At 33.6% G+C, this 20,777-nt stretch overlaps 1 protein-coding gene across 32 annotated transcripts in view; it reads left to right on the top strand.

The window, feature by feature from the left end:
- Positions 1-20,777, top strand: part of LOC105470366 (zinc finger and BTB domain containing 20) — an 814,500-nt gene that overhangs the window by 135,919 nt on the left and 657,804 nt on the right. For 16 of the 32 annotated variants that reach the window (XM_071089351.1, XM_071089342.1, XM_071089354.1 and 13 more), the window contains one exon: positions 1-12,257. This exon is cut by the window's left edge. The exons of the other annotated variants lie outside the window; for them this stretch is intronic. The gene's annotated coding sequence lies outside the window, so the exon portion shown is untranslated. The remainder of the gene's footprint in view (positions 12,258-20,777) is intronic. 32 annotated transcript variants of the gene reach the window in all.

A 20,777-nucleotide genomic window follows, 5' to 3' on the forward strand; every position in this document is an offset into this window, starting at 1 on the left:
GGTAGATGTTTTTAGTTTTTTAAGGAACTTCCACACTGTTCTCCATAGTGGTTGTACTAATATACATTTCCACCAACAGTGTACAAGGGTTCCCTTTTCTCCATGTCCTCACCAGCATTTGTTACTGTCTTTTGGATCAAAGCCATTTGATCCAAAATATGTCTTTGTTGTGCCCTTTTCTGATTTGAATATTAGGGTAATACTGTCAAACATAGAATGAGTTTGAATGTATTTCCTCCTCCTCTGTTTTTCAGAGTATTTGAGTAGGACTGGTGTTCTTTAAAGGTTTGGTAAAATTCAACAGTGAAGCCATCAGGTAGTGGGCTTTTATTTGCTAAGAGACTTCCTATTATGGTTTTGATCTCATTACTTGTTATTGGTCTGCTCAGATTTCGCATATGTTCCTGGTTCAATTTTAGTAGCTTGCATGCGTCTAGCAATTTATCCATTTCTTCCAGATTTTTCTATTTCTTTCTATATAGCTATTTATAGTAGCCACTAATGATCCTTTAAATTCTGCAGTGTCAGTTGTGATGTCTCCTTTTACATCTCTGATTTTACTTATTTGGGTCTAAAAGTTTGTCAATTTTGTTTACCTTTTTTTAAAAAACAACTTTTCATTTAGCGATCTTTTGTATTATTTTCTTCATTTTATACTTATGTATCTCTAATCTTTATTACTTATTTTCTTCTACTAATTTTGTGTTAGATTTGCTCTTGCTTTTGATATTCTTTAATATGCATCACTGGGTTGTTTATTTGAAGTTTTTCTATTTTTTCATGTAAGTTCTTAAAGCTGTAAACTTCCCTCTTAGTACTGCTTTTGCTGTATCTCATAGATTTTGGTATGTTGTGTTTTTACTATCATTTGTTTCAAGAAATCTTTAAATTTCCTTCTTAATTTACTCATTTACCACTTGTCATTCTGGAACATATTGTTTAATTTCCACGTGTTTGTGTAGTTTCCAAAGTTCCTCTTGGTATTAATTTCTGGCTTTATTCCACTGTGGTCAGAAAAGGTGCTTTATAATATTTCAATTTTTTGAATGTCTTAAGACTTGTTTTGTGACCTGACATATGGTCTATCCTTAAGTATGAACTATATGCTGAGGAAAAGAATGTTTATTCTGCAGCTGTTGGATGAAGTGCTCTGTAAATATCTATTAGATCCATTTGGTCTATAGCACAGATTAAATCTGATGTTTCTTTATTGATTTTCTGACTGGAAGATCTGTCCAGTGCTGAAAGTGGGGTGTAAAGTCTCCAACTATTGTAGTATTGGGGTCTATATCTCTCTTTAGCTATAAAAATTTTTGCTTTATAAATCTGGATACTCCAATGTTGGTACCTATATTACAGTTGTTGTATCCTTGTGCTCAATCAACCCCTTTATCATTATGTGGTGACCTTCTTTGTCTCTTCTTATAGTTTTCATCTTGGAATCTATTTTGCCTAGTCTAAGTATAGCAACTCCTGCTCTTTTTTACTTTCCATTGGCATGGAATATCTTTTCCCATTCTTTTATTTTCAGTCTGTGTGTGTCTTTATAGGTATTATGTGTTCTTATAGGCAACAGATCATTGGATCTTTTTTGTTTGTTTGTTCATTCATCCACTTTGTGTCTTTTGATTGGAGAGTTTAATTCATTTACCTTCAATGTATTATTGATAAGTAAGAACTTATTCTTGCCATTTTGTTATTTGTTTCCTGGTTGTTTTGTGGTCTTCTCTTCTTTCCTTTCTTCTTCTTTTCTTTTAGTGAAGATGATTTTCTCTGGTGATATGATTAATTTCTTCCTTTTTACATTTTGTGTATTCATTGTATTTTTTTAAATTTTAAGTTACCACAAAGCTTGCAACTACTATCTTATAACTCATCATTTTAAGGTGACAACAACTTAACACTGTTTGCATGAACAAACAAACAGGCAAAAAGAAAACTAAGAAAAACTCTACACATTAACCTTGTCCACTGACTTTTAAACTTTTTATTGTTTGTACTTATATGTTACTGTACTATGTCTCAAAAAGTTGTATTTATTTATTTTTTTTGGTTCATTTACTCTTTGTACTTAAGAGACAGCAGTTTATACACTACAGTTATGGTATTATAATGTTCTGTGTTGTTCTGTGTATTTACTATTACTAGTGAGTTTTGTACTGTCAGATGATTTTTTTTATTGCTCATTAACATCCTTTTTTTATTTGATTGAAGTACTCTCTTTAGCATTTCTTGTAGAACAGGTCTGGTGTTGATGAAATTCCTCAGCTTTTGTTTGTCTGAGAAAGTCTTCATTTCTCCTTCATGTTTGAAGGATATTTTCACCAGATATACTATTCTAGGGTAAAATATTTTTTCCTTCAGTACTTTAAATATTACCTGCCACTCTCTCCTGGCCTATAAGGTTTCCAATGAAAACTCTGCTGCCAGATGTGTTGGAGCTCTATTGTATGTTATTTGTTACACTTCTTTTGGTGCTTTTAAGATCCTTTTTTATCCTTGATCTTTGGGAGTTTGATTATTAAATGTTCTGAGGTAGTCTTCTTTGGGTTAAATCTGCTTGCCATTCTATAACCACCTTGTACTTGGAATATTGATATATTTCTCTAGGGTTGGGAAGTTCTCTGTTATTCTTTTGGATAAACTTTCTACCCCTGTCTCTTTCTCTACCTCCTCTTTAAGGCCAATAATCAGGTTTCCTGTTTGAGGCTATTTTTAGATCCTGTAGGTGTGCTTCATTGGTTTTTATTCTTTTTTCTTTTGTCTCATCTGATTGTATATTCTCAAATAGCCTTTCTTCAAGCTCACTGATTCTTTCTTCTGCTTGATCCATTCTGCTGTTAAAGTACTCTGAGACATTCTTTAGTATGCCAATTGTATGTTACAGCTCCAGAATTTCTGCTTGCCTCTTTTTAATTACTTTAATCTCTTTGTTAAATGTATCTGATAAAATTCTGAATTCCTTCTCTGTGTTATCTTGAAATTAATTGAGTTTCCTCAACACAGATATTTTGAATTCTCTGTCTAAAAGGTCACATATCTCTGCTTCTCCAGCATTGGTCCCTGGTGCCTTATTTAGTTCATTTGGAGATGTCACGTCATTGGATGGTGTTGATGCTTACAGGTGTTTGTTCAGGCATTGAAGAGTTATGTGTTTATTGTAGTCTTCACCTTCTGGGTTTATTTGTAGCCGCCCTTCTTGGAAAGATGTTACAGATATTTGAAAAGACCCAAGTGTTGTGATCTAAGCAATATCTACTTTAGGGTCATCCCAAGCTTAATAACACTGTTGTTCTTGCTGATTTATAGAGGTATCAGCTTTATGGTCTTGGCTAAGATCTGGGAGAATTCTCTTGATTACCAGGCAGAGACTCTTGTTCTCTTTCCTTATTTTCTCCAAAGCATACAGAGTCCTTCTTTCTCTGCTGTAAGCTATGCAAAGTTCAGAGTGACCCAAGCTCTCTTGTGGCCATCACCACTAAGACTGTTGGGTCAGACCTGAAGCCAGCACAGCAGTGGGTTTCACCTAAGGCCTGATGTAACCACTCCCTGGCTACTGCCTATATTTGCTCAATGCCTGAGATTCTACAATCAGTAAGTGGAAAAGCCAGCCAGGCCTGTGCACTTCTCTTCAGGACAGCAAGGACCCCCAGGTTCTACATGGACCCAGAAGTACCATCCGGGAATCAGGGGTTAGAGTCAAAAACCTTAGACATCTATTTTGCAGTCTATTGTATTGTGAACTGAGCAAGGGTTCAAACCACAAGACACTGCTCTTTCCACTCTTCCCTCCTGATTCCCCTCTGGCTACTGCTGCTTTAAATGTTCCCTCCATGGGTGAGTATCAGCTGAATTTGGTCTGGTTTTCCATTCTACCCTAACAGTACAGCACTGAGTTCACTGCCTTACAATTGCTGTGTTCCTCCTTCAGTGCCCAGAGAAGTTCTTAGCACCACACCACTACTGCCATGGCTGGGGAAGACTGGTGTCGGTGATTCAGGACTATTATTTCTATATCTACAGTGCTGCTTTCAGTGATATGAAGTTAAAACCACGTACTATGAGTGGTCACTTGATTTTTGTTTCTCTTGAAGGTGTTTTTTTCTGTGTAAATAGTTGTTAATTTGGTGGCCTTGCAGAGGGGATGATTGGTGGAACTTAATATTCTGCCATCTTGCTCCTGTCCTAGGGTTGGTTTAAATATTTTTTCCGTGGGTTGGGATCGGCTGAGTTCAGCCTGATTTTGCTTTCTCCTGTGACAGTGCAGCACTGAGTTCGATACTCTCTCTCACAATCCCTGTGCACTCCCTCTGCCAAACACAGATTCCCTCTTCACACAGTCACTACCAGAGGTTGGGGAGGAGTGGTGTTGGTGATTCAAGACTGTCTTTCCTACCTTCTTGCAGTTTTTCTTTCAGTGATATGAAGTTAAAACCAGGTACTGTGCCTACTCACCTGATGATTGGTTCTCATGAAGTGCTTTTCTGTGTTTAGATAATTGTTAAATTGGTGTCCTTAGAGGGTGGATGATTGGTGTAGCCTTCTATTCTGCATTCTTACTCGGCCCCTCTCTCAGTAAATACTTTTGACAAAATTTTTCTTATGCATCCCCCAAAACTTGCCAACAATAATTAGCAAAAGGAAGGAACACAACTTTCTTCCATAACTTTGAAAAGTGGCAGCCAGAGAAAGAGAGAGACAACTAATATAACTTAATTTTTAACATTGTTTCCCACCAGAAATTTTTTTAAAAAAATTTATTAGATAAAATCCTAAAAAAAAAAAAAAGCAACTTTAATCCCAATTTAGAGAAACATTACTGAGAAGTGTGACAACGTTAATATGGGAGTAGCAGTATTTTTACAAAGTACTAGAAAACCTTCCATACTCCCTTACCAGAGAAAGGTAAAGGTCAATGCTCATTGTTTTGTTTTTTGCTTAGTGGCAGAAAAGTAGGAAAGGAAAGACAAAACTTTGATAATTAACCAAAACTAATTACCTTTTTGAATAAGTAGGCAATTAGTAAAATGTAAAACAAAAGAAAAAATAAATAATACTGTCTTCGTTTATTTTGTGTTGCCATAACAGAATACCAAAGACTGGGTAATGTATAAAGAAAAATTTATTGCTCACAGTTCTCGAGTCTGTGAAGTCCTATAAAAGGGTGTTGGGCATCTGGTGAGGGACTTTTTTCTGTATCCCAACGTGGTAGAAGGCATCACATGGTGAAAGAGCTCATCAAATGGGGAGCAAGAAAGAGCCAAACTTTCTTTTATAACAAAGCTACTGCTGTGATAAGAACATCAATCCATTCAATAGGATGGAGCCCTCATGACCTAATCATCTCTCAAAGGTCCCACCTTTCAACACTGTTGCATTGGAGATTGAGTTTCCAACACATGAACTTTGAGGGATACATTCAAATCATAGCAAATACCCAGTCCTCTCAGGAAGAGGAAGCTGGTGTAGAGGCATATGCACAGGTACATATGTAACCTCTACTTGCCAACTCTGGACTAACATTGTGATAGAATGTAATTATTTTACTGGATTTATTCTCACCGCCTGAAAGGGGATGCAAAAGCATTGTTGGGAGAATAGGTATGTAAGAGAAAGTAAGCACCTGGGCTTATTGGCTCTGTTAAAGCAAAATTTTAGTCCTGGAATAAAAGCTCAGAGGGTAAGTCAATCTGAATTCAGATTGGGGTGGGGGGGAGAGTGGCAAAGAGTTTTTACTCACACAATTTTTAACCATACAGATTAAGGGCTATATAGTGATTGTACATTTCAAATGAGATGACATAACTGTAAAAATAATACAGAACAAAAATATATACCATTAAAAAAAGTCTGAAGAATATATTCCAGAAGAAAACCTTATCCAAGAAACAGAAGAAAATTCAAAAACAAGAAATATAAATAACCCAATAGAAAATGTTCAAAGATATAAAAACATAATTCATAAAAATGTGTCCAATAACATATAAAAATATTCAATCTTATATACACACCTACTAAGTTTCTTTGTCAGATTGACAAGGTTTTACAAATTAGATAATATTCATGGTTTGTGAGCACATAAGAAATATACAGGATTGGTGGGAGCATAAATAGTATAAGTTATTTAGACAGCAGCTGAGAAATAACTCTCACTTTTTAAAATGTAGGGTACATTCTGCTAGCAGAAATTTATACTACAGATATACTTTGTTTAAATTTTGCTTTCTATGTTTGTATGACCTGATTTATCTCCTACCAAGAAAAAATGTTTGCCATTACGTAGATCAGGGACAGGGAGGAGTAAGTTACTTCTAATACCAAGGAAATACAAAAATTACAGAAATGGGTCCAGATTTTAGTCCACACTTTTTCATTAACTTACTTTTATATTGGACATTTATCTTTCCTGTCTAGGACTGTTTTTTTAATATGTAAAATTATGTTTAGAATTTTTAGATTGTTGAATGATCCTTCTACCTCTCAAACATTGTTCATGGTTACTTACAAAAAGATGTTCTTTATGTTTTAGCTGCTTATTATCAGGAGCATTTTTATGGTTATTTTTCTAATACCAGTTGAATATTGATGATACATCTCATCTAATATAAACATATTTTCTCCTAGCCCTGCCTTTAACCCTCAGCATACAGATTACAGGGCAACTGTAGGGAAACAAAGGAAAGGGCTTGAACTCAAGGTTCTTCCAAACACCCTTGGTGGATGACAGTACCATTAACAGATATGAGAAGAACAGAAAAATATCACTTTGGAGTGAAGATTGAAAAACTGCAGTTTGATATGTCATAAGTTGAAGTATCTATGGGGCATTCAGCTAAAGATACTCCGTAGTCAGCAGTATGTATCCAACTGAAGAGCTATAGAAGAGCTGTGATAAGGGCAGGAGCTACAGACCTGAGAGTCATCAAAATAAAGATGATGTTTGAAGTTGAAGATGTGAATATAATCACTCAAGGAAAAGGATAATATGAGAGCAAGAGACTGTTGGGAAGCAGAAGAAGAACCCATATATAGGGTCAGGGTCAGGAAGAAGCAGAAGAGCCTGCAAAGGAAGAGAGAAGGGCAGGAGAAAAGCCAAAAAGTATGAAGCCAGTGAGAGGACAGTGTTTTCGAAAGAAAGGAGTTGTTAAGAATGTCAAAACATCTGAGATATAAAGTAAGGTCAAGTCAAAATGTATTCAATTGGATTTAACAGTCTTGTGATTTGTGATCATGGTGGGAATAATTAAATTATATTTTAATGGCAGAAGTCAGTTTTCAGTGGACTGTAAACAGAATGAGAGGTAAAGAAGTAAAAACTCTCTTCAAAGATTTGACTAGAAATAAGAGAGAAGAAAGTGGTAACAGCAAATATTCAAAAAAGGATTTTCTTTCTTTTTTATTGTATGCTTATTTTTGTGTATATTTGATGGGAGATGATCCTGCATGTTTATATGCTAAGAATAAAGGGCTTATAATGAAAAAGTTGAGCATATAGGTGAGAAAAAGGGATAAGTAATAGAACACAGAGCAATTGTTAAATAAGTATTCATTGAACATCTTATTATGAGTAAAGTCCTGAAGAATGAGTTTGATGACATTTAAAAAACACACAGAACACGTTGTTTAAAATATTCTCTAATTTCCTTTTTTCCTCTTTCTCTTTCTTTTTTTATTTCAGAAAATGGTGTTTCCTCCTTATTCAAAAGGAGTAGACATAATTGGCAAATTAATTGATAAAATATATAGAGGACAAGAATTTCTAGAAGTTCAAGTCATAAAGGATATTTCACTTGATTTTATCAATATTTTTTAGACGCCTCAAGAAAAAGTAAATGAATCTCAGAATTTTACTTAAAACATACTGACTCTAATGTAATTACAGTGTCTTAATGAAAGAACGGACTTGGCACAATGAGAAGTAGAAAGAAATATAGATGGAAGTATTTTGCAGAAAAATAACAAATACTCCTATTTTGATCATTAAGTTTACTAACAATCTGAAAGACTAAACCCAAAAAGGATTTTCTGGTATTGCTACATTAAATCAGAAAAGAAGTTACCTCAAGTTTTTTTTTTTTTTTTTTTTTTTAAATAAAAAGAAACAACAAAATCACGTTAAACTAAAAAGATTTCAAATGAATATCAAAGGGAACAAATAGTGAAAAGTCAGTGGACAGTAGAAACTTGGAATGTCTTAGTACCAAAACTCTAAACATAAATATTAGGCTATTAAAACACACTAAGAATTAGATGTGTTGCCTTAAATGGTACTTAGTTCTTCCAGCCTCGTATGTCTCAGTGGCCACTTGGTGCTGTAGAATAGGCTCAGATGCCAGGTGCACGATAGGGGTAGGTGGGCTCTAAGGTGCCCTTCAGCTCCATTATGCTATGGTTATATGATTCTTTGAGATACTTTACTAAAACATAAAGGCGCGATATATTTTTGCCAGGGAGGAAGATAATGTTCTGACCAAGAAATAATATTCAGGGGAAAAAAAGAAGTGCCATCATTTCACATATTTCAAGCTTTACTAAGGACAAATGGAGATATATATATATATATATATATATATATATATATATATATATATCTCCAAGTGAATAAACTTTATGAGTATATTTAATTAATATGAGCACATTTTAGAGTGGAGAAAGCAAAGACTTCATTCATCCAGCAAATATTTATTCAGTACCTGAAGTGCTAGGAACTATATGAGGGTAGTAAATAAAATATAATATTCTTGTCCTCATAGAGATATCAGTATACTATGGAGAGGGAATGGAGAGAGAGTGGAGGAATAGATGATAAACAAACAAACAAGCAAACTAGTTCGTTGTAAATAAAGAAGTTATTTTTCTCTGACAGTAACTAACAAAGGTCTGGGCAAGAAGCAGAGGGTGACCGTTTTGAGAGGTGGTGTTTCTGTTGAGACTCAAATGATAAGAAGGATCAAGTGATGCAGAAATCCAGGGCAAGGAATAGTATGTTTGAAGCCTCCATAGAAGAAAAGCATTTTATAGTAGATCAGAAAGCAGTAACAAAAAAGAAAAAAGAAAACAAAAATTTGGCAATGTCTAGGAACAAAAGGGACATTAATGTGGGTAGAATGCTGTGAGCTAAAAAGAGAGTAGATTAAAATGAAGTTAAAGAGAAATGGAGAGACAGACCTTATAGAATTTTACCCTAAATGAAATGGGAAGCCAGGAAATTATGACACAGTCCCATAATAAACCTGCTTCTGTTGCAGAATGGATTAGAATTATCAGGGCAGTTGGTGAGGAATCCAGTTAGAAGATGAATACAGTGGTCCAGTGGTCCAGGATGGAAGTTACAGTCACCTAAGAAGGCAGCAGTGGAGGTAGAGAGAAGTTGATAGATTTGTCAGTTAAGTCCTGAATCACCTTGGTTGTTACCCAGTCTCTCTCTGTTTCTTAATTTTGTCTTCTGTAAACTGGGGTTAATTATATTAATGCAAAGAGATGTTCAGAACATGATTTGAGACGAGACATGAGTACCTGACATAAGGTAGGATGCAGTAAATCTCAGTTCTTTACAAATAACTTATTTAAAAATAAGTCCATTCCAAGTTCAAAATAGTAATAGTAACTAAACATGTAGTCAGATATAAACTGTTTGGTTTTCAAACGTGTGTATGATTTCCTAGATAAGGGAAAACATTTAAATGTTTTCATGATATATTTGGGGTTATGAAAAATTTATACAGTTAAATTTATACAAATAAATACAAATACAGATATAATAAATACAAATACAGATAAAACGTATAAAGGTAAACCCAATGACTAATTAATTAAAACAAAAAATATAAAACCAAGAGGTGGAAATTTTTATTTAAGTTAGGTTCAGCCACATTCTATTAAACCTTTTCTAAATGTATTAATTTAAAAGTGAAGAATTGAAAACAAATTTTCAGGGTAAAAATCCCTCTCCTTTGAAATGGGGTTGTTGGCTTGAGTACAATGACTGCCCACTTTCCCTCTGTCTCTGCTTCTCCTTCATAAACAGGCCCACACACACACATACACACACTCATACACACACATAACTTTTAGAAACTCTGTTTAACATTTGGAAAGAAATGGCTGACATGCAGAAGGGGGATAAGTAAATAAGTTGCATGAACTGTGTATAAATGAACATACTTAAAATTCTTTAAACAGAAATTTCAGTACCATAGAGATCCTTGAAATGAAGACAGATAAATCTGACTAATTATAGCCAAATATCTCTTGCTAAAAATTTAGAGAAACTTTCTATGAAATGATTTGTAAATAAAAATCTTAATCCAAAATTATATTATAAATATGTCTTCCTCAGTTAAAGAAATATTATGCCCTTTAAAATAGAGCAAAAGAAAAACTGGCCGAGTGTTCTGTGTGAGAAGAATACACTGAATATTCATCTGTGAACAATGAGAGGAATGGCACCCAAGAAAGGGAACTGTGGAAAAATGAAAAGACCCTCTTGTTTTTTGTCTTTCCTTTATACATGTATAAAACTGAACAAAGAAAAGAGGCACAAACCCTAGTGTGTGTTCTACGGAAGAAAAACTTGTTTCTGAGAGTTGTCCAGATTTTCTAAGTCCCCAAATAGCTATCCTCTAAGGAAAAAAAAAATATTTTGTTTTAAAGGCAAAGACTCTTGATTACAGAATACTTCCATATAATGTAATCTTCAGTCTTGCATATACAGAGATTATAGGCAAGGCTTTTTTTTGGTCATTTTAAACAATAGCAGTGCAGATTTTATAGGTATGTTTCTGTGCTCTTTGAGGACAAAATGTGCATATTTTCAAGACAGGAGACCTTGAAAGTTGGGGGATAGTTTTGGGCAGTAGCACAGAGTTAATTTCTTTGCAGACCAACTAGAGATTGAAACCATGAGCAGATCTATTGAAATCCCAAGTTCTCATGACAATATAGGCTCAAATTCTGCAGCAATCTCAAGTGCTAGAATAGGTTGTTTGAAAAGTATCGGAGCTCCCTGCCTTCATCCTGACAGTAGCATTAATTTTAAAATGACTATATTCCTAGGTAAAAACACACATTTTAAAAATTTTATAAATAATCTTAATCCTTTTGTTCTGACAATATAATAATGAAGACATAATATTGATAAATACGAGTTAATGTTTTTTGGAGCTTTTTAAAATCCATATTGATTTCCAAAACATTTGTTTCTACTGTTGAAAAGAGAAATTCAAACCACCTGATTGTTCACAGTAAGTAAAATTCAGCTACATATTTATATCTGATTTCACTAGACAGGTAATATTGAAAAAAATGAAACATGCCTGTCACCTGACACTTGAAAACATAGTATTTGTGAAACTTGGTGTTTTTGTTGTTGTTTTGTTTTGTTTTTTAGTAGGGGCGTGCTCACTATGTTTCCCAGGCTCACCTTAAACTTCTGAGCTCAAGCAATTTTCCCACCTCAGCCTCCCAAGTTGCTGGGATTATAGGCTCCTATCACCACACTCAGCTTCTTAAACTTAGTTGTTTTATGTTTCCTGTTTTTAATGTTAGAAATAAATGGATTTAACTAAAACAGTAGCCTTTATTTATTGTAGCAGTTTTAGGTTTAAAAAAAAGAAAAAAGAAAAAAAAAAAAAAAACCTGGGGAGAAAGTAGAGTTCCTATATGCCCATTCACCCTTCTCCTCCCCGCTTTTCCCTATTATTAACTATGGTGGTACATTTGCTACAACTAATGAACCAATATTGATACATTATTATAACTATAGTACATTAGGGTTCACTGGGTGTACATTTAATGGATTTTGACAAATGCATGATGTCGTGTGCCCACCATCGTAGTATCATACAAATTACTTTCACTGCCATCAAAATCCTCTGTACTCTACCTCTTTATCCCTCCCCATTTCCAAACCCCGACATCTTGTTTACTGTATCTATAGTTTTGCCTTTTCCAGAATGTCGTATAGTTGGAATCATACAAGATGTAGCTGTTTGGACTGGTTTATTTCATTTAACAGTATGCACTTACGGTTTCCCTGTATAGTTTCATGATTAATAGCTCACTTCTCTTTAGTGCTGGATAATCTTCCATTGTATGGATGTACAAGTTTGTTTATGCATTCACCTACTTAAAGACATCTTCATTGCCTCCAATTTTTTTGCAGTTGTAAATTGGGCTGCTATAAACATTTATGTGCAGGATTTTGTGGAACATAATTTTCAACAAAATACCAATGAATACGATTACTAGATCATATGGTAAGTGTATGTTTAATTTTGTAAGAAACTGCCAAATAGCATTTTGCATTCCCGCCAGCAATGAGTGAGAGTTTGTATTCTCCACATCCTTGACAGCATTTGTTGTTGCCAGTGTTTTGAGTTTTAGCCATTCTAATAGGTGTTTAGTGGTATCTCATTGCTTTAATTTGCAGTTCTCTAATGGCATGTTATGTTGATCGGTTTCTATGCAGGTTTTTCATCTGCATTTCTTTGGTGAAATGTCTGTTCAGATCTTTTGCTCACGTTTTATTCAAGTTGTTTTTCTTCTTGAGTTTTAAGACTTTTTGGTGTATTTTGGATAATTGTCAATAATCAGAAATGTGTTTAGCAAATACTCTCTTCTAGTCTGTGATTTGTCTTTCACAAATATGGAAGTTTTAATTTTAACAAAATCTAACATCAATTATTTCTTTCATAAATCTGGTTTGTGGTGTTATATCTGAGAACTTATTGCCAATCCCAAGATCAACTAGATGTTCTCCTATTTTCTTCTGAAAGTTTTACAGTTTTGCATTGTACATTTAGGTCTATGATTTATTTTGAGTTAATTTTTATGAAGTTAATGTCAATATCTAGATTTTTTTTCATGTGGATGTTCAGTTATTGGACTATTTGTTGAAAAGACTTTTGCTCCATTGTATTGCCTTTACTTCTTTGTCAAATAGACTTATGTGGGTCTATTTCTGGCCTCTCTCTTCTGTTCCATTGATCTAGTTATATGTTTGCAAATACCACACTACCTTGACTCATGTAGCTATATAGTAAGTCTTGGGGTTGGGTAGTGTCAGCATTCTGACTCTTTCTTCAATATTGTGTTTTCTATTCTAGATTTTTGCTTCTCCATATAAACTTTAGAATCTGTTTGTGAATATCCACAAAATAACTTCATGGGATTTTGATTGGGATTATGTTAAATCTAAAAATTAAATTGGGAAGAAGTAATATTTTGATAGTATTGAGTCATACTATCCATGAACATGGAATATCTCTCAATTTATTTAGTTCTTTTTTGATACCTTTGATCAGAGTTTTGTAGTTTTCTTCATATCGATCTTATACATATTTTGTTAGATTTTATATGAAGAATTTATTTAATTTTTTGGTCTTAGTGTAGGTGTTATGCTTTCAATTTTAAATTTCAATATTTAATTGGTAATATATTGAAACACAAATTTTGTATACCTTTACTGCCTGACTCCCAATTTCTGTTTAAAAAAATCCCTAAACTTGTGTAAGTATATTAAATTGCTCTTTGCTTCCATATGGTTCCCAATTCTTCTTTTTAATATGTGATTTTAAAAAAGCTCCCCATTATCAATTTATAATACTGCTATTGGTCAACAGCTCATGTTTTTATTTGAAGTTTTTTCTGGAATGTGTATTAAATGTGGTGTGGTATGTTTCCAACTATCTTGTAAGTCCAATTCATGTATTCCATTGGATATAAAAGAGTAGTCTGACTTTTTTGTCTTGTAAGAGTAGAGTGCTAGAATTTATCTTTTGATGCTTATTTTTTCCTGTTTTTAAAGTGCTTATTTTAACAAACCTGGAAAACACTGAAGAATATAATAAAATTGTTCAGAAGCCTAGAATACAGGTAATAGTTTGTAATATAGGCTCCTTTTTTTTAACTTGTGAGAAATTTGTTTTTTTGATTTGTGGGAAATTCATCACGTTTAGAATATGCCACAGCAGATATACTTTTTTTTCTTTCTAATGATCAAGAATTTAGTACATATCAGATGAAAGATTTTGCTAGTTCACCTAAATGTAGACATAAGTATGTCCTTGCTAGTATTGATGGTATTCTGTTATTGCAAGAAGTTGATAGTGTTTTCCTGTGCCAGAGCTTTTGGGACTGAAGTCATAGGACTTGTTATATATTCTCAGAATTCTCTGCTGACCTAGTAGTGGGGACCATATTTTTTTAAAAAATATATATAATGAGGTTTTTTGTTTGTTTGCTTTTGGAGAACAATGTATCCAGGGATATAGCATTTGGAACCTGGAAAATTACTTTTGGCAGCATGACGCTGAGTAACACTGAGTTAAATGGTTATGAGTCACACATAAGTTAAAGTAGCTAAAGTGTTAAATTCTCTTTGGTCTTGTCCACAACATCAATACTGAGAGGTCCTGATAGGCCAGTGTTTCTTTTGAATATAGCCAACCTATGGAGAGAAAAATCTGTTAAGTGTTTCTAGGGTTTGGGAAATGTGAAAGGATATTAAATGTAAGTCATGGTGAACTGGTCTCAATGTATTACTGGAAAAGAAAACAGGCCACAAAACTAACAGGAAAATGTTACTTTAAATCCTTTATTTTAAAATCATAATATTTCCCTTAAAGTTTATGTTTTAGGACTTCTAGCGGTGGGGTGGGAGAATACAAAATATTTAATTTTATAAAAGAAAAATTCTGCTAATTTACAAATAATTTGAAAATGAATTAGTTAATATTTAAAATATTAAATAATGCACCATAATCAACATTTAAAATCATCTACATTCAGATTTGTTATACTAAAGTTATCAGTAATTTAATATGCCTTAGAAGAAAAACCAGAAGAATTTGCCTCTTATAAGCACTTTAGAGCAACTATTTGATAACTGTGCCTTCAAAGTTAAATATTCCATGGTATTGCCAGATGGATCTCATATGGTAAAGAGCACTCTACAAGATGGCATTTTATTTTGCTATTTTTTTAAAAAATGAAAGTCCAACACAAAATAGTCTAGGTCATTAAATGAATTCAGAGTTATGCCTTAAACAAATATAAGATTGCAACATAAATTAACAAAGGCCAATGAATTCAAAGTTGATGCTGACTTTTTCCATTTTATTTAAATTATGCAGTAGCTTCAGTTATCATTGAGAATTGTTTTATTATTTTTATTGTTGTTGCTAACATATCTTTTGATATCTTTTAATATCTACGAATATTTGGCTGCATATTGTAGAGGCAATTAAAAAACAATGATAGCTGAAATGCTTGGAGAGGTGGTAGTATAAACAAAACTTAAATGTAGCTTGGAACTCTTTTTTCTTTATGGGAAATAGAACACTTCATTCAACTATATTTTTTCCTGACATAACAAATATATAGCACTGTTTTCAAGCTAGTTACCACAGTTCTTGGGCCAAGAAAGTAGAGATGTTTCATTCTAGAAAAAATATTGGGATCGAGTATAAATATTTGAGGAAATTCCTTCTAAGAATAAAGAAATTTTGATGGAAAAACAGTAAGAAAAAAAAATGTAGAAAAAAATTTCTTCCTTTCAGAAAGAAAAGCTGATAAGTTTGCATTAAGTTTTATATAGCACAAATTATGTGTAATGATTACATGATATTTGAAGTTTTTACATGTACCCTCAATTTGTGCAAGTTCCTTCCTTCCTCTCTTCCATCCTTCTGTCCTTCCATTCTTTCTGTTTTCCCCTGAAAATTTCCCTCCCCCTTTTCATTTTGCTCCCGCTTTCCTTTCCTTTCATTTTCCTCCTTTCCTTTCCTTCCACCTTTCATTTCCTTCTCCCTTTCCCTCTCCCTTTCCCTTTCCCTCTCCCTTTTCCCTTTCCCTTTTACTTCCCTTTCCTTTCCCTCCTCCTTTGATTTCCCTCTTCCTTTCCTTTCCCTCCTCCTTTCATTTCCCTGCTCCTCTCCTCTCTTTTCCCCTCCTTTTCCCCTCCGCTCCCCTCCTTTCCCATCCATCCTTTTCTCTCCCTTCTCCTCATTCTTTTCTCTTGACTTTGATGATACCATATTCTGATTGATCTTACCCATTTTTATGGCTTCAGTTGCTATATATGGATTGATAACAGCCCCATCTTTATCTTCAACACGATTCTCTTCCTGAACCTCAGACTCCAATACCAATTACCTTCTAGACATCTTCATTTGAATAACCCGTAAGTAATTAAACATATAAAGAAACAAACTTAGCACATCCAAGCCACTTCCCTCATGTTTCACATCTCTATGAATGGTATCACCACCAACCCAGATACCCAAGTCAGATAAGCTCAACTTGATCCCTTCCTGACTACTATATTCAGTTAACTACCAGATTCTTTTGAATCTACATCTTTGAAATTATCCAGTCTTCTGCATATCTAGAGTCACTATTCTATTCTGCATCATCATGCTTTACCTTAGTTATTGAAATAATATTCTAATGCTGCCTCTTTCTTCAGTTATGCACCCCTGTTTTTATTTGAGATAAAGGGAAACATGAAACAGTCTGCCATGTGACTTTATCACTTAATACTCTTTGGTAGTTTCCCATTACTCTTATGATTAAGTCTGGTTATTTTCAGAGGTTTCAGAAGGTCAGGCATATAAAGAGGTCACAAATTCTTTTGTGATGGCACAAAAGCTCTGTTGATTTTGTTGGTGATTATATGAATATATGTGATACAAAGACATACAAAAAATGAGTGCATGCACAAACTGATGAAATACAAATAAAATTTGTTGTTTATTTTATTGTGCTAGGTCAACTTCCTCATTTTCATAATGTATATGGTTATGTAAGATGGTGCCAATGTGGAAAGCTGGGTAATGGGTAAATTTGACCTATCTATACTAATTTGCAACTTCATGTGTATATATAATCAATTCAAAATAAAAAGATGTTAATTTGCTTGACTGTAGTAATCATTTCACTATTTATAGTTATAGCAAAACATGCTGAACACCTTAAATATATACTAAAAAAATAAATGGTTTTAAAAATAAAATCTATCATTTTCTAGCTGGCTAATGTTGAACAAATTATTTGCCCTTTCTACCTTTGCTCCTTCTTCTCCCCAGAAGATTACGTTATCATCTAGTCAAAAAAAAGTAGACACCTTCATCTAAATACATGCTTAACATCCCAAGATAAAATCCGTAAATATCCTGGGTCAGCTGAGAGGGACTAGCTAGTGGTATCCTGTTTTCATGAAGTCTTGTAAAAAGAAATTAACATACCACTTAAAAAGACTAATCTGTTTACCTATGTTCTGAACACTAATTCTACTTTTTTAGAAATTTTGCACTACTGATTAATTTTATCTTTTCTATGTCTTCATGCTTTGTCTCTTTGTAAACTCCATGTTATCAACATTAAAACTTGTTCAAGCCCTTCACTATTTTTTTAAAAAAAGAAAAGAAAAAGAAAACTCTTTCCTAACATTTCAATCTGCCTTGAAAAATTACTTCATTTCTTTGGAAACCATTGTTTTTATTGTTTGCTTTTTGACTTTTCGTGTATTATTTGGATTATACTAATCATGTTACTGAATCTAATGAACACTTAAAAATTTGTTTTACACATACCATAAAATTTCACCCATTTCAAGAGTAGAGTTTAGCATATTCACAACATTGTACAAACATTACCACTATCTAATTCCAGTACATTTTAATCACCCCAAAGATTCTACACTGTGGATCTAGCAGTCATTCCTGGAGATCCATGCTCTTCTCTTCCAGTAATTTGTAACTACCTGATTATCTCTCTACATAATACTCTATCAAAAACATGGTGATACTGGAGATTTCTCTCTTTGTCTTCTGTTTTCCAAGTTAACCCTCCCTAGTTGCCTCAACTGCCCCTACTGTTTAAGATTTCTCACCATTCTTGAGGAATCGCCACACTGTCTTCCACAACGATTGAACTAATTTACACTCCCACCAACAGGGTAAAAGCATTCCTATTTCTCCACATCCTCTTCAGCATCTGTTGTTTCCTGACTTTTTAATGATCTCCATTCTAACTGGTGTGAGATAGCATCTTACTGTAGTTTTGAGCTTTTTTTTTTTTTTTTTTTTTTTTTTTTTTTTTTTTTCATGTTTGTTGGCTGCATAAATGTCTTCTTTTGGGAAGTGTCTGTTCATATCCTTCACCCACTTTTTGATTGGGTTGTTTGGTTTTAACTTGTGTCTAGAACTAGTAATACCACTTGATCTAGGAATCCCATTACTGGGTATATACCCAAAGGATTATAAATCATTCTACTATAAAGACACATGTCCATGTATGTTTATTGTGGCATTGTTCACAATAGCAAAGACTTGGAACCAACCCAAATAAATGCCCATCAGTGATAGACTGGATAAAGAAAATGTGGCACATATACACCATGGAATACTATGCAGCCATAAAAAGGGATGAGTTCATGTCCTTTGCAGGGACATGGATGAAGCTGGAAACCATCATTCTCAGCAAACTAACACAAGAACAGAAAACCAGACACCACATGTTCTCACTCATAAGTGGGATTTGAACAATGAGAACACATGGACACAGGGAGGGAAACATCACACACTGGAGCCTGTTAGGGGCTGGGAGGCTAGGGGAGGGATAGCATTAGGAGAAATACCTCATGTAGATGACAGGCTGATGGGTGCAGCAAACCACCATGGCATGTGTATAACTGTGTAACAAACCTGCACGTTCTGTACCCCAGAACTTAAAGCATAATAATTAAAAAAAAGAAAAGAAATATTTCTCACCACTCTATATGTTTTTCTCTTTAGGCTTTTTGATGAGGCAGTGTCCTCATTATATAAGATACATGCCATGATCTGGCCAGTTCAGAGTAAGGTGGGATAATTGCTATTTTCTTTAATTTATTATTATAACTCATGTTATTATCATGGAACTTCTTTGATCTTTGATTGATACATGGAACTCCTGACATTTGCTGACATTCCCTCTATAGTTTCCTGCTTCTAATGAATAATATTAATTTTATTTTAAAAAATTGGGGTTGGGAGAAGGTAAAGGGAAGATGGATGTGAGGAACTGGGATACATTACTAACACCAACTTAATGTGCATCTGGCATAATCATCTGTTAATTCAATTTAGTTTCATTTTTGACTTGGTTAGTATCCTACAAAATAGATAATTAATACTAAATTTGAGAATAAGTATGTTTCTTGCAATTGACCAGAGATTTGTGGGGTTTTTGATAGCACTAAATGAATACATGTTATGTTCTATCATACTGTGGTATTATTTTCAATAACTGAAATGAGAAAATAAGTGTATTTTAAATAAGTGAATAGAAAGCACTTGTATCTGATTTCTGCTGAGATTTTTTCAAAGTTACTAAATAAAAGCAGCATTTGTGACTTAGGGTGAAGCTTAGGAAATAGGGGTCTTTATATGATTTTTTTTCTTTAAATGTTAAGACTACTCCCAATGGATAGTTTAATGATTCTAAATGGAAACTAGAAAAGCAGGTTTAACAGTAACCAGATGTCCTGGGATTTAGAATGGCATGCTAAAAGTAGCAGCCTATATGAAGCTTTTGAAAACTCACGATGCTTATCATTTCTTATTTTCTTTTATGAACTATTTCAAAAATATAATAAGGAACAAAATTAATGTAATAAATACCAAATATCCATCACCCATATTTTTAAAAAATTAGCGTTTGCCATATTTGCTTGAATTTTGTTTTTACAGAAATTAATCATTGCAGAAATAGTTGAAGTTCCCTGTGTTTACAGTTCCACCTTTTGTCCCTAGAGGTAACCACTCTTCTGAAGTTAATGCATATGCTTTCAGTTCATATTTTTGCTATTTTTATATTTTCATTTCATGCATGCACATGTGCATACACTTATCAATGAACATTCGGTGCAGTTTTGTGTACTTAAAAATTTACATAAATCATTTCTCACCATAATGCCATGGTTTGCAATCTCTGTTCCAAGGCACTCCTGTAGGGCCACAGTGAACTCACAGGTGGGCCATGAGCTATTTAAAATTTTTAAGAGAAACGTAGCAATATTCAACATCTGTCAGACACCAGGTCAGACACTAGCTTGAATAGTTCAGTTTTAGCATGGGATTTCAGTAAATTCATCCTGATGGTGTCATGTCTTTGTGAAGCTTGGTTTTTGGTGGTTGCTGTCATAGAAAGCAGGTACTGCATGAAAATCAGTATAGAACAGGAAATAAGTGTGGCAGTGTCCAGTCAGATTTCAAGGTTTGAAAAGTTGTGCAGTGCCTGACAGGCACACGTATCCCAATAATAATAAACTTAAAGATGGCTATATAAGAATGAAGTAAAAATAATTTTTAAAAATTTACGTTTATTGTTTCTATAGGGCTGTATTGCTGGGACAAAAATACTTACTGAGTTGTTTAGACCTAACGACTAAATTAATGGATCTGTTACATACTTTTAAGCTGTTTGTTGTGAAAATATTACTAAGACACTAAGTACTCTGAAAAAAAAATAAGAAGACAATGAAGTTTGGATATTTATTTTTCTTTCTGTAATAGTTTATAAAAGGCTGAGATTATCCATTCCGTAAAGACTTGGCAGGATTCAACTGTTAAACCCTGTGAGATGTAACTTGCCAGGAGATTATTTTTTCTCTCAATTATTGATCATAAATTTATTCAGGTTTTCTATTTCTAATTACATAGTCTTCTTATGTTACACTTTTCTAGGAAACTGCCTATTTCATTTGAGTTTGTAAACTCAAACTTGTAAATTGA

The sequence above is a fragment of the Macaca nemestrina genome, chromosome 2, assembly GCF_043159975.1.
Source record: "Macaca nemestrina isolate mMacNem1 chromosome 2, mMacNem.hap1, whole genome shotgun sequence".
Lineage (NCBI taxonomy): Eukaryota > Metazoa > Chordata > Mammalia > Primates > Cercopithecidae > Macaca > Macaca nemestrina.